This window comes from Schistocerca piceifrons, chromosome 1 (genome assembly GCF_021461385.2).
Source record: "Schistocerca piceifrons isolate TAMUIC-IGC-003096 chromosome 1, iqSchPice1.1, whole genome shotgun sequence".
In the NCBI taxonomy this organism is placed as follows: domain Eukaryota; kingdom Metazoa; phylum Arthropoda; class Insecta; order Orthoptera; family Acrididae; genus Schistocerca; species Schistocerca piceifrons.
The window spans coordinates 68,791,993-68,804,439 of record NC_060138.1 but is presented as its reverse complement, the minus strand read 5'-3'; the positions used below and the strand labels follow the sequence as shown (position 1 = coordinate 68,804,439).

Sequence of the window (12,447 nt, the reverse complement as noted above, 5' to 3'; positions counted from 1 at the left end):
AAAACTCAGTTTCTTTAGGCATTCACAAATGTTCGATATGTGCCCCTTTAGTGATTCGGCAGACATCAAGCCGATAATAAAGTTCCTCCCACACTCGGTGCATCGTTGATGCGAGCTCGCAGTTCTGGCACGTTTCTTGGTAGAGGAGGTTTAAACACTGGATCTTTCACATAACCCCACAGAAAGAAATCGCATGGGGGTAAGTCGGGAGAGCGTGGAGGCCATGACATGAATTGCTGATCATGATCTCCACCATGACCGATCCATCGGTTTTCCAATCTCCTGTTTAAGAAATGCCGAACATCTTGATGGAACTGCAGTGGAGCACCATCCTGTTGAAAGATGAAGTCGGCGCTGTCGGTCTCCAGTTGTGGCATGAGCCAATTTTCCAGCATGTCCAGATACATGTGTCCTGTAACGTTTTTTTCGCAGAAGAAAAAGGGGCCGTAAACTTTAAACCGTGAGATTACACAAAACACGTTAACTTTTGGTGAATTGCGAATTTGCTGCAAGAATGCGTGAGGATTCTCTACCGCCCAGATTTGCACATTGTGTCTGTTCACTTCACCGTTAAGAAAAAATGTTGCTTCATCACTGAAAACAAGTTTCGCACTGAACGCATCCTCTTCCATGAGCTATTGCAACCGCGCCGAAAATTCAAAGCGTTTGACTTTGTCATCGGGTGTCAGGGCTTGTAGCAATTGTAAACGGTAAGGCTTCTGCTTTAGCCTTTTCCGTAAGATTTTCCAAACCGTCGGCTGTGGTACGTTTAGCTCCCTGCTTGCTTTATTTGACTACTTCCGCGAGCTACGCGAGAAACTTGCCCGCACGCGTTCAACCGTTTCTTCGCTCACTGCAGGCCGACCCGTTGATTTCCCCTTGCAGAGGCATCCAGAAGCTTTAAACTGCGCATACCATCGCCGAATGGAGTTAGCAGTTGGTGGATCTTTGTTGAACTTCGTCCTGAAGTGTCGTTGCACTGTTATGACTGACTGATGTGAGTGCATTTCAAGCACGACATACGCTTTCTCGGCTCCTGTCGCCATTTTGTCTCACTGCACACTCGAGCGCTCTGGCAGCAGAAACCTGAAGTGCGGCTTCAGCCGAACAAAACTTTATGAGTTTTTCTACGTATCTGTAGTGTGTCGTGACCATATGTCAATGAATGGAGCTACAGTGAATTTATGAAATCGCTTCAATCATTTGTAATAGCCCTGTATTTGTCATTAAAAATTTTACACAATGTTAACAATCTTGTGCATGTAAACTTCTGTTAAGAGCAGATCATAAATTCAAAAAAGTGAAAAAGTATTTCAAAATGCTAAGAAAAGTAATAACAGCAAAAATGGAGCACAGTGGTAAATACATATGAGGGCTGTTCCAAAAGTAATGCCTATTTCGTCGTGGTGACTTTGAATGTCCACACCAGATGTCAGTGGTGTACTGCTAATGCTTGAACCTTCCTCTTCAGTTGCTGGTGGTTTCATTGTTCTGTGGTAGGTGATGCCAGCAGAGGAATTCTCCAAAATACTCTGATATGGACAAGTGTATAAAAGAGCAATGTGTAAATTCCTCACTGCTGAAGAAAATGTACTAATTGAAATTGATCAATGCTTGCTAAAGGTGTATGGAGACCACACAATAGACATGAGCAGTATGATGCAATTAAAATTTTTACCTTATTTTCAATGTCACTTTTGACACTAATCTACTGTTCATCATTAAATATTACAGTACAGTCCCATCTAGTTATCTAACAATATAATGAATAAATTAAACCAGAGGTATGCAACTAACATGGAGTCACACTTCAACTAAGCTTTTGTGGCAGCTCATGAAGGTAATGCACTTCTGTTCTGGTTTTCTGCACTTAATACTTTACTTCAGACCTCTCTTCACCTCTTCAAAAATGTGCATTACTTCCTTGGAAATCAGTCACTGCATCCAACCTTTAGGCATGCTCCTGATTAATGCTGAAATGTCCTCTTGGGTCATCTCCCTATCGTGCAGGAGGATCGTCTGTAAGACCTCTCAATAGCACTGACAGGCCCTTCTCCCCAGCTGGCCCCATGCATGCTGAGTAGAATTCAAATCAGTCTTCAACCAGACCAAGCCGTAGCATGAATCTCCACTTCACCCAATAATTCTTGTGAGAATTGTACATTTGGGCAGGCATGACATGCATAAGTGCAAAACCGTTACCTGTAAATGGAGTGAAAGGCACATTATGCTTCAAAAGGATTTTGTCCATATACCAGTGTGGTGTAAGGCCCCCATGCTCCATTAACACCAAATCCATTTTGCAGTATGCTGTAAGGCTCCCATACTCCACAAAGATCAAATCCATCTTTCAGTCATGATCCCTGCACACATGGTCAAAGAACCAGTGTGGAAAGGTGTCCTAGATGAGAATGTCCAAGGGAATATTTTCTTGAGGACTTCTCCAGATCCACTCTACCATCAAGTGATTGCATGTTTTTTGGATTGAAGATGCTTTTCTCCCAGTCTGCTTCAAATGATTCTGACACTGACCCCTTTAACTTTCTGAAGTCTGTTTGGTGTGACAGATGCAGAGAACTTGGAAGTTATAAGAAGTTGTAATCTCTTGCTAATGTTAGTCTTGTTGGGCCTGATACTGGTTTCTCTGGGTAGCCATAAGTTTTGCAGTACCTTCTAAGAGTTCTGAAATTGTGAAAGTTGTAGTAGTAAACTCTTCTGCAACATAATGCATCTTCCACCAAAGTAGCAGCTTTTGCAGCATTGTCAGATCTTAATCCCATGTTTGCTGCAAAAATCTGATAACACTAATCATGAAAAGACCATACACACACGATTGAAAGGACAACACAAAGAGCAGCAAATACATCAAGAACCTCCATTGACATTTTCCAGGTTGCATGGGAAAGAAAAATTGAGGCAATTGCAATAAAAAAATAAGTTTGTTTGCTCACAAATACAAGATAAAGTGCTACTTTGATTAAATAGATAAGTACAAATCATGTATTAGATATTGCTTTGTGTGATGGTCAGTATATAAGGAAACTGTGGGGAATAATATAAACAACTACAGACCTATCACAATTTCCTCTAGCATTTCAACAATATTAGAAGTTGTGTATGAGAAATTTATGGAATTCTATGAGTAAAAACAAAGCATTTTGTAATGAACAAAATACATTCAGAAAGTCCATAAGTGCCATTTGAGGTCTCCCCCCCCCCCCCCCCCCTTTGCTTTGAGTGTGTACTCAATTTAGCCATCGGCAACACATAGTGACAATGTACACATAATTGAATAAACAAATACAGAAATGCATATTTACAATAATAAGAAGCTTAACTGTTAGTTTTGTACATAATTATTTTCCAATTCAATTCAATTTTTAAAACATAAAGTGTCGTGGCTTAAAATTCACACCAATTTTGAAATATCTTCATCAACAAGACATACTTATAATTTTTTTTTAATATAATCCATTATTGAGTCAAGGTAGCAGTTGTTGTAATATTTGGTAGCTATGGGACGGCCATCGATTTGTGTCAACAACTTCAATGTAAGACGAGGACCCACAGTCCAATATACTTTTAATTCTGCTTTACTCTATGGACTTCCCAACTATTTGTGATGGTATTTTGTCTTTTTAGTCCGTTTAATTTCATGACATAGACTTTACAACCTGATGATGAGAGCATTGTATCTTGAAACGTGTTGTTAAAATATATATATAAGAATCGCGGTTGAATGCTAACAGTGATAACCATATTTATAATTTACGTACACCATTAAAACCTACAGATTGTAACCAGTACTCTTGATGAAATTAACTATTAACGTCTTTAGTACACACAAGAGAAGAAGCTGATTGAGGAAGATGGTAGCCCATACGCAGAAATGTCTTCAGAAAGGCCAACCGTTCACGGTCAAATTTGGGGCACATAAATAAGATGTGGTTGACATCAGCTTCCGACTCAGGATCACACATGCTGCTGAACTGTAAACGTTGATCCGATGTAGATGTTGTGGGAAAGAGGCATGATTGAAGCGGAGTCTTATGATGGTAGAAGTCGTGGATCAGTCCAGATGTGTCCTCATGAACCATGGTTGTGAAGGAATCCGAGGTTGTAGCACTGCTTAATAACCACCTTTTGTCTGTTGAGAAACGTTACACATTTCCTGCCAATGTTGTCTTGCGTGATCCTTGACTTCACATAAGTAGTCTGTATAAGGAAGGTGCAGATCCAGGACGGTGCCTAAGGTTGCCGCTTGTTTGGCTAATGCCTCAACTTCATCATTATAGAGGATACCAGAGTGGGAAGGTACCCACAACAAATGGATCGTCCAGCCTGTGCGTGTGCTGTGAATATATTCAGATATCACATCCGAGATATATCTGTTGGTTGTTTTGTTCCATCGACTGTACTGAATGTTTTTAAGAATGCTTTGCGAGTCAGATACTATCTTTGAGTGCATTAGTTGTGTACCAATCCTGATGGACACAAAACCAGAAATAGAAATATTCATTGACCAATTGAAAGCTTTTGACGTTGAGTATCGTCAGATTCCACCGTCACAAGTTGAAGACTATATTTCATTTCTGTTAAACAGCTGAACCAGCGCCTCCCTGAGTTATTGTAAATGAGCAGTGAGCATCATGCATACTGTCAACTTTAAAACTAGTTCTGAACACTTAACAGAGCAGAATCTGAATACATCCGTCAAGGATTGTTGTTATTCCACATTTGTTCATTTGGTACATTTACAATCTAAACTTAAACATGGAGGCTCATAAAAATCATGTTTGTACATGACCCCACAATTTCCTGAAAGGAGAAGTAAGAAAGAATTACAATCAGCACAACTATCACAAAACAACTTACCAATGTGACAAAGAATGATTGGCTTTTAATGAATAGTAAAAAGCTGTTGCACTACATTGTGATAATGTTCCAAACAACATGTACATTCCATTTAGTGCTCTAAATGATGAATTGCTTGGTGACAGTAGAAAAACCATGTCAATAGGATTATGGCTGCAAAGCAATGTAAAATGGAATGCACATACAGTGTGTCTTAATGCAAAATTGCAAATTTGTTCACTAAAATCTTTACTATGTAATGAGAAAACAGTAAAGAGTGCATATTGTTGCTTTCATTCTCACCTTAAATATGGGGTCACATTTCTGGGAAGTGTTGAAGAAACTATCAACAGCCAAACTGCAGAAAAGATCCAATAGAACCATGTTTGAATGCAAACCTGTTTGTGTAAAGCACGGGTTAAGGTCACTGGTATTTTTTTCTTTTTGTATGGACATTTTAGAAACATTTTATTCTTTAAAATGTAATACGTAAGGACAGCATATCATATGTTACAAAAAACTGATACTTGTGACCACTTTAACCAGACAAAACAAAACTTAATGACCAAAGTCAACACATACCAAAATGGTACTTAACACAAGAGTTAAAATTCACAAAAGACTTCCAAAAATTGAAGTAATTTTTGCTGGGGTACTTATGACGTTGGAAAAGTCAATTTGTGAGACACTTTTGTAACCATGGTAAATAAAATAAGTCTTTCAGAATTTTAAAAATTTCCTTTTTGAGAAAACTGTTTCTAGTTTCTTAAACATAAGTTTCCTTTTTGTCCAGCCCAATAAAAGATCTTTTGTTCACTAGACATCTGATACTTCTATTTAGCTTTACTGGCAGAAATGCTCTATTACCAACAGATGAAAATGACAGAAAAGTCATATGGTGGTATTTCCTGGCACTAATACTAAAATCTAACCCAATTCCATACTACTAATGTGTAATTACAAAAAATTAGATTATATAAATACAATGTCAGTTTGTTTGAATGTATACTAGGGAATGCATTACTCAGAGGAAAATTAATTGTACTTAGATGTTGTTTATTATTTTCAGTTATTTGAATACCACATTGCAAAACTGGTTTTAGAGGATAAAATAGAAAATGAATATCCTGAATCATGGAAGCAAAATATATCTTATATATCACACTTCACATTTTTGCTACCAAAAAGGGCTTTACAATCTTACAGCATGGATAGTCTTCCCATTCAAATTCTGTCAAGACTTGCCACAACTAAGCTCTCAAGAAAACAGGTAAGTTTTTAGTCTCTTATATTCTGCATTCTAGTGTTAGTTGTGTTGCAGTAATACTAGTCGTAACTTTCATTACATCAGTAATATTCAGTGGATGTTAAGGTGCTTTCTGGGTTATGAAAAGAAGTAAAAAGTAAATTTTAATGCAATAGAATGAAATAACTAGAGACCATTCCACAGGTGCGTGTGACGTGTGACATTTTAATTTATTTAAGACTTTATTTTTCTGATTCAAAAACTGAATGTAACAACCAGTTAGCATGCAGCTGAAAATTACATAGACAACTGTTTACAATAATTTATGTTTAGAATGTTTGTGATGCATGAAATACTGAAGGAAATTACTGTGTGTTGGATGTGGTCACTTGACATGAAAAAGTTTTTTCTTGATTGCACTTAAAAACTCCTGAGCATAAGAACTTTTTATTGTATTAGAATTTTTTAATAACTATATATTAGCTACTTCCCCAACATACATCATGTATGGGACACTTGTGGTGGGAAACTGTTGTCATGTGGAACATTGTGAATACTTCTTTGTTTTATCAAAGAAAATACACACAAGTAATTTGTTAACATTACAGTATTGTGACACAAAATAACCAAAATTTTCAACTGTCAAATTTATAGTCCCCTGCTGCAGCCAGGAACTATATTCACAATTTCATCATGGTAATAAAGTATGTCATCTCTTTCTTTTGGCCATATGAAGAAAATCGGGACCTTGGACTCGTGCATGACATTAACTTCTTCAGTGTCACAGTAATTTATTTCTTATCTGTGATGAACCCAGTGGTAATTAACAACACTCTAGTTGATAGTGAAGTCCAGCAAATGCACCTTCAGCTCCAAAACTAACATAATCTGAAGAGAGCATTTGTTTTACACTGTGTAGCCTGTTCTTTTGATTTCATTTTGTGAAACTGTGAAATTTCAAGGATTGATAGAACATCCATCCAAGGACTTCTTTGATCAACTTTTTGAATCAATCATCATTACACCTAAAAGATTTTTTGTGTCAGTGAGCCTAAAGCAGAGACAAATATAAAATGTTTTGTTGAAGACAGTGCAAGTTCTCAAACAGTTCTACAAAAAAGTGTAAATAAAAAGACGGAAAAGTGAGTGTTTGACAATCTTACAAAGAACACTGTAAAAGTGGTTTCTCCAACCACTTGAACAGAACAAAATTTATGAACTACAGATTTTAATTTCAGAATGGAAAAATATTTGTCATGAGCATTGGCTCACAAAAGACAGTATAACAATTTCCAACAAGCTACAAAATTTATGTATAGCCTCAAGTTTTTGTAGCACTAATAGTACTCATGGAGGCTTATGCGTACTTCTAAATAATTTATATATAAAAACAAAGATGAGGTGACTTACCGAACAAAAGCGCTGGCAGGTCGATAGACACACAAACAAACACAAACATACACACAAAATTCAAGCTTTCGCAACAAACTGTTGCCTCATCAGGAAAGAGGGAAGGAGAGGGGAAGACGAAAGGAAGTGGGTTTTAAGGGAGAGGGTAAGGAGTCATTCCAATCCCGGGAGCGGAAAGACTTACCTTAGGGGGAAAAAAGGACAGGTATACACTCGCACACACGCACATATCCATCCACACATACAGACACAGCTACCAAAGTAGTTACAGCAGCTACCAGGATAATAGCTCTCCCCTACCCCCCTGCTCAATTAATATATTATTTGGAAGACGTCAATTTCCAGACACATAAAGTATACAGAGGTAAAAACTTCATTAAAAAAAGGCTCAAGATAAGATATGGGTAACTACCACCCCATCTCTATTGCAATACTTTCAGAAATACTTGAAAAAGTGATGGGAATACAAAATAAAAAAGTTTATAGAAAAAGCGAACATAATTTCAGATAATCAATGACAATCACAAAGGTAAAATCACAGCAGGGGCCATTAATGAGTTTGTGAAAAAATCAGTTCCATGTTAAAGCCAAGAAAAGTTGCAGGATTATTCTGTGACCCCTCAAAAGCATTTGATTGTGTAAACAATCACTTGCTCTTGTATAAAATAGAAAGATACAGAAGTGTAGGTTGTGCTTTATAGTGGTTTGCCAGATTTCACAAACAGAAAACAATGGGTAGTTAAGTCATCAGGCAAGTGAGATTCCTTCTCTGAATTATTTTGCAAAGTGGTCCATAAGGTTTATTTCTGGGTCCAGTTTTATTTCTATGCTATGCAAATGACTTGCCCCTTAACATTAATTCACACCTTTGTTTACGATGATACTTCAGCCCTTGTCAAAAGCAGTGACTTGGAACAAACTCCCTCAACTGTTACAATTCTTCTAGACAGTTTAGGAAACTGGTTCCAGATAAATGGATTGAAATTGAATATTGGAAAAACATATTCACTACTATTTAAAACTAAAAACTCTAAGGTAAATGAAACTGACATAAATCGTAGAAACCAAAAATTGAAAGAAGCAGGTTGTGTTAATTTTTAGTAATGTGTCTGGACCAACCTTTATCCCAGTCTTAACATATAAAGTTGTTAAAAAAATAAACAGCCTGGCCTTCGTAATGAAGACTGTTTTATTCAACTAGCATGGAGACAAAGTAGTTTACAGCAGCTATTTTGAGTAAGGAATGGTGTAATTTTTTTGGTGTAACATAAGCAAAACATTAGAACACTAAAATTTAAAAAAATCTTGTTAGAAATACATGTAATACGAAACCAAAAGAAACAATTGCCTATTGTTAAGAAATTAAAAAAAAAATTAAGTCCTCTGTCTGTATATTTATGAACTGATTACTTCTGTGAACAGTAACCCTGAGCTAATCATAAACATAATTTTAAACATCAATACAGCACTAGTAACAAGGAGTATTTCATGCTTCCCTCTCGCAAGTAAAAGCTATGTGTACAAACCCGAGGTATATGGGCATGAATATTTACAATTTTCTGGGAGAAAAAAAAAATCCACAACATGGAGACAGGACAACTGAAACGAAAGCTACAAAAGTTGTTAGTACAGAAAGTTGCTTTTCTTCAGAAGATTTCTGAATGATGATGTGAGAATCTGAGCAGGAAAGCAAATTATCATTAATTAAGCATAGAAGTTTTATGTCAAAGGACTGTAATAATTATTTTTTTTACATTAATGCTGTTATTGAAATGTAATTGCAGTGTTGACACTTCGCCAGTACATTAAATCTGATTTAACTTCGTGTTTTATGGGACAGTAAAAATTCTGATTGTCGTGAATGTAGATCATACTCATATTATTGCAGCAAGATCTGAAAGTCTTTTACATTCTGAACAACTGGAATATTTTCTCCTCAAATCATTATTTTCTTATGAATAAATCATTTCAGATTTCCCCTACACATACTACTACTACTACTACTACTACTACTACTACTACTACTAACAACAACAACAACAACAACCACAACCAGACTTAACGTCTGAGAAAGTAAAGAAATAATAATAATAATAATAATAATAATAATAATAATAATAATATAGGAGAGCATCGAAGATGCTGGCAATTGTTAGGGCTCAAACTGCAATGAGGGGACAAAACCAATCTATTCATTCAACCACTGTACTGCTAATGAGAATTCATTAAATCCAAAGAAATTATGAAACTTCCAGCTGCACCTCACTATTAGTGTGGCACATAAATGGTTAGTTATGTTTGAGTAAATACCTTCATCATTTGTTAAGGGGTGGGCAAAATTGCATGCCCTGTAAAATCACCCAATCACCTACATAATGGAATGTTGTTAAGAACTACAATGCACAAGAACTGTTGGAAACTACCCCCCCCCCCCCCCCCCCTCCTTGCTACCTTATTCATGGTGGGAGAGCACCATCATTCCGGTGCTCAAACCCAGTAAAAACCCACTTGATGTGGAAAGCCCATCAGCCTCACAAACGTTATTTGTAAGCTGCTGGAACATATGGTATGTTGGCGGTTGGGTTGGGTCCTGGAGTCATGTGGCTTGCCGGCTTCATGTCAGGGCGGCTTCTGCTAGGGTTGCTCTACCACTGATAATCTTGTGTCCATCGAGTCTGCCATCCGAACGGCCTTTTCCAGACTGCAACACCTGATTGCTGTCTTTTTTGACTTGCGTAAAGCATACAACACGACTTGGCAACATCATGTCCTTACCACACTGTATGAGTGGGGTCTCCAGGGATCACTCCTGATTTTTATCCAAAACTTTCTGTCACTCTGTACTTTCCTTGTCTAAGTTGGTGACTCCCATAATTCCATCCATATCCAGGAGAAAGGAGTCCTGGAGGGCTCTGTATTGAGTGTCTCTATTTTTAGTGGCCATTAATGGTCTAGCAGCAGCAGCAGCAGCTGTTGGGCCCTCTGTCTCACCTTCTCTGTATGCAGACAACTTCTGCTCCAGTAGTGTTGTTGCTGAGCTGCGCCTCCGGGGAGCCATCCACAAGGCACAGTTTTGGGCTCTAGCCCATGTCTTCCAGTTTTCAGCCAAAAAGTTGTGTATCATGTATTTCTGTCAGCATCGTACCATTCATCCAGAACCCACACTTTACCTTAATGACGATCCACTTACTGTAGTGGAGATATATCAATTCCCAGGACTGGTTTTTGACACTCAATTGACTTGGCTTCCTTATCTTTGTCAGCTTAAGCAGAAGTGCGGCAGCACCTCAAAGCCCTCCATTGCCTGAGCAACACCAATAGGGGTGCAGATGACTCTATGCTGCTGCATCTCTACAGAGCCCTTTTCCAATTCCAAATTGACTATGGGAGTGTGGTTTATGGTTTGGCAGCGCCCTCAGCATTACATTTACTCAACCCTGTGCATCACTGTGGAATTAAACTAGCAACAGGAGCTTTTAGGATGAGTCCGATGACCAGCATACTGGTGGAGTACACATGCGGCAGCCCATCTCCCGCATCGACAGCGCGGATCAGGGCTACCGATTGCAGTTCTTGTGCAGTCCCTTCTCTCCGAACTGGAGTCCTTCCCTTTACCACCTTACTTGCAGTCCGCTCACATATGCCTCCATGGTGTACGCCTCAGCCGCAGCTTCGTCTGTACCTTTTGCAAGGCCCTAAGGACTCCATTAACCCCACCCCTCTCTGCTGTCACTTCCCCTAGATTCTTCACGTGTTCTGGGGCTCTAAAGTGATTTACACCAACGGCTCCATGGCTGATGGTCACAGAGGCTTTGCACATGTTCATGGAGGACATATTGAGCAGCACTCCTTGCCAGTTAGCTGCAGTGTTTTTCACTGCAGAGCTGGCATCCAAATCTCGTGCTCTTGAATACACCCGCTCATGCCCTGGTGAGTCATTTCTGCTGTATACTGACTCATTGGGCAGCCTACAAGCTATCAGCCAGTGCTACCCTCGCTACTCTCTGGTAGCATCCATTCAGGAGTCCATCCATGTCCTGGAACAGTCCCACCATTCCGTGATGTTTGTGTGGACCCAGGACACATCGGAATCCCTGGTTACGAACTTGCCAACAGGATGGCAAAACAGGCGACGCGGGAACAGCTTCTGGAGATAAGCATCTCTGAAGCTGACTAGCGTTCTGTCTTACACCGCAGGGTTTTCTGACTTTGGGAGATGGAATGGCATAACAGCATGTACAACAAACTGTATGTCATTAAGGAGACTATGAATGTGTGAAAGTCTTCCATGCAGGCCTCTCGCATTGAGTCAGTTGTCCCTTGCCAGCTTGGCATTGACCATATGTGGCTAACGCATGGTTACCTACTCTGTTGCAAGGACCCACCTCAGTGTCGCTGTGGCTCCCAAATGACAAGTCATCCACCTCTTACTGGACTGCCCACTTTTAGCCACTCTGTGGCAGACTTTTAACTTTCCCAGCACCCTGCTTTTGGTGTTAGCAACAATGCCTCCACAGTAGCTTTAGTTTTACATTTTATCCATTAGACTGGGCTTTATACTACTATGTTTTAGTGCATGTCCCTCTGTGTCCTACACCCTAGTGCTTTTATGGTGGAGGTTTTAATGTATTGCAAAGTGGCTGCCTTTCCCTTTTTATTCTCGTGTTTGGCCAGCCACTGTAATCTGCTTTCATGTTTTACTCTCTTCTGTTTTTAACGTCTCTTTTTTTCTTGTCCTCTTTTGTTCCATTTAGTGTTCATTGTCTTCCCTTCGTTCTTGTAGCTTTTTCTTTCTTTCAATTTTGTGATATATGTTTCATCTGTTTTCTCACATTTGTGGTATTGTTTTATTAGGACCAATGGACTGATGACCTCGTAGTTTGCTCACTACTCCCACCTCTAAACAAACCAACCAACCAACCTGCTCCCAACCCCGC

The 12,447-nt window shown here is 38.9% G+C and overlaps 1 protein-coding gene across 1 annotated transcript in view; it reads right to left on the bottom strand.

The window, feature by feature from the left end:
• Positions 1-12,447, bottom strand: part of LOC124776852 (trichohyalin-like) — a 60,490-nt gene that overhangs the window by 26,499 nt on the left and 21,544 nt on the right. The gene's annotated exons all lie outside the window — the stretch shown is intronic.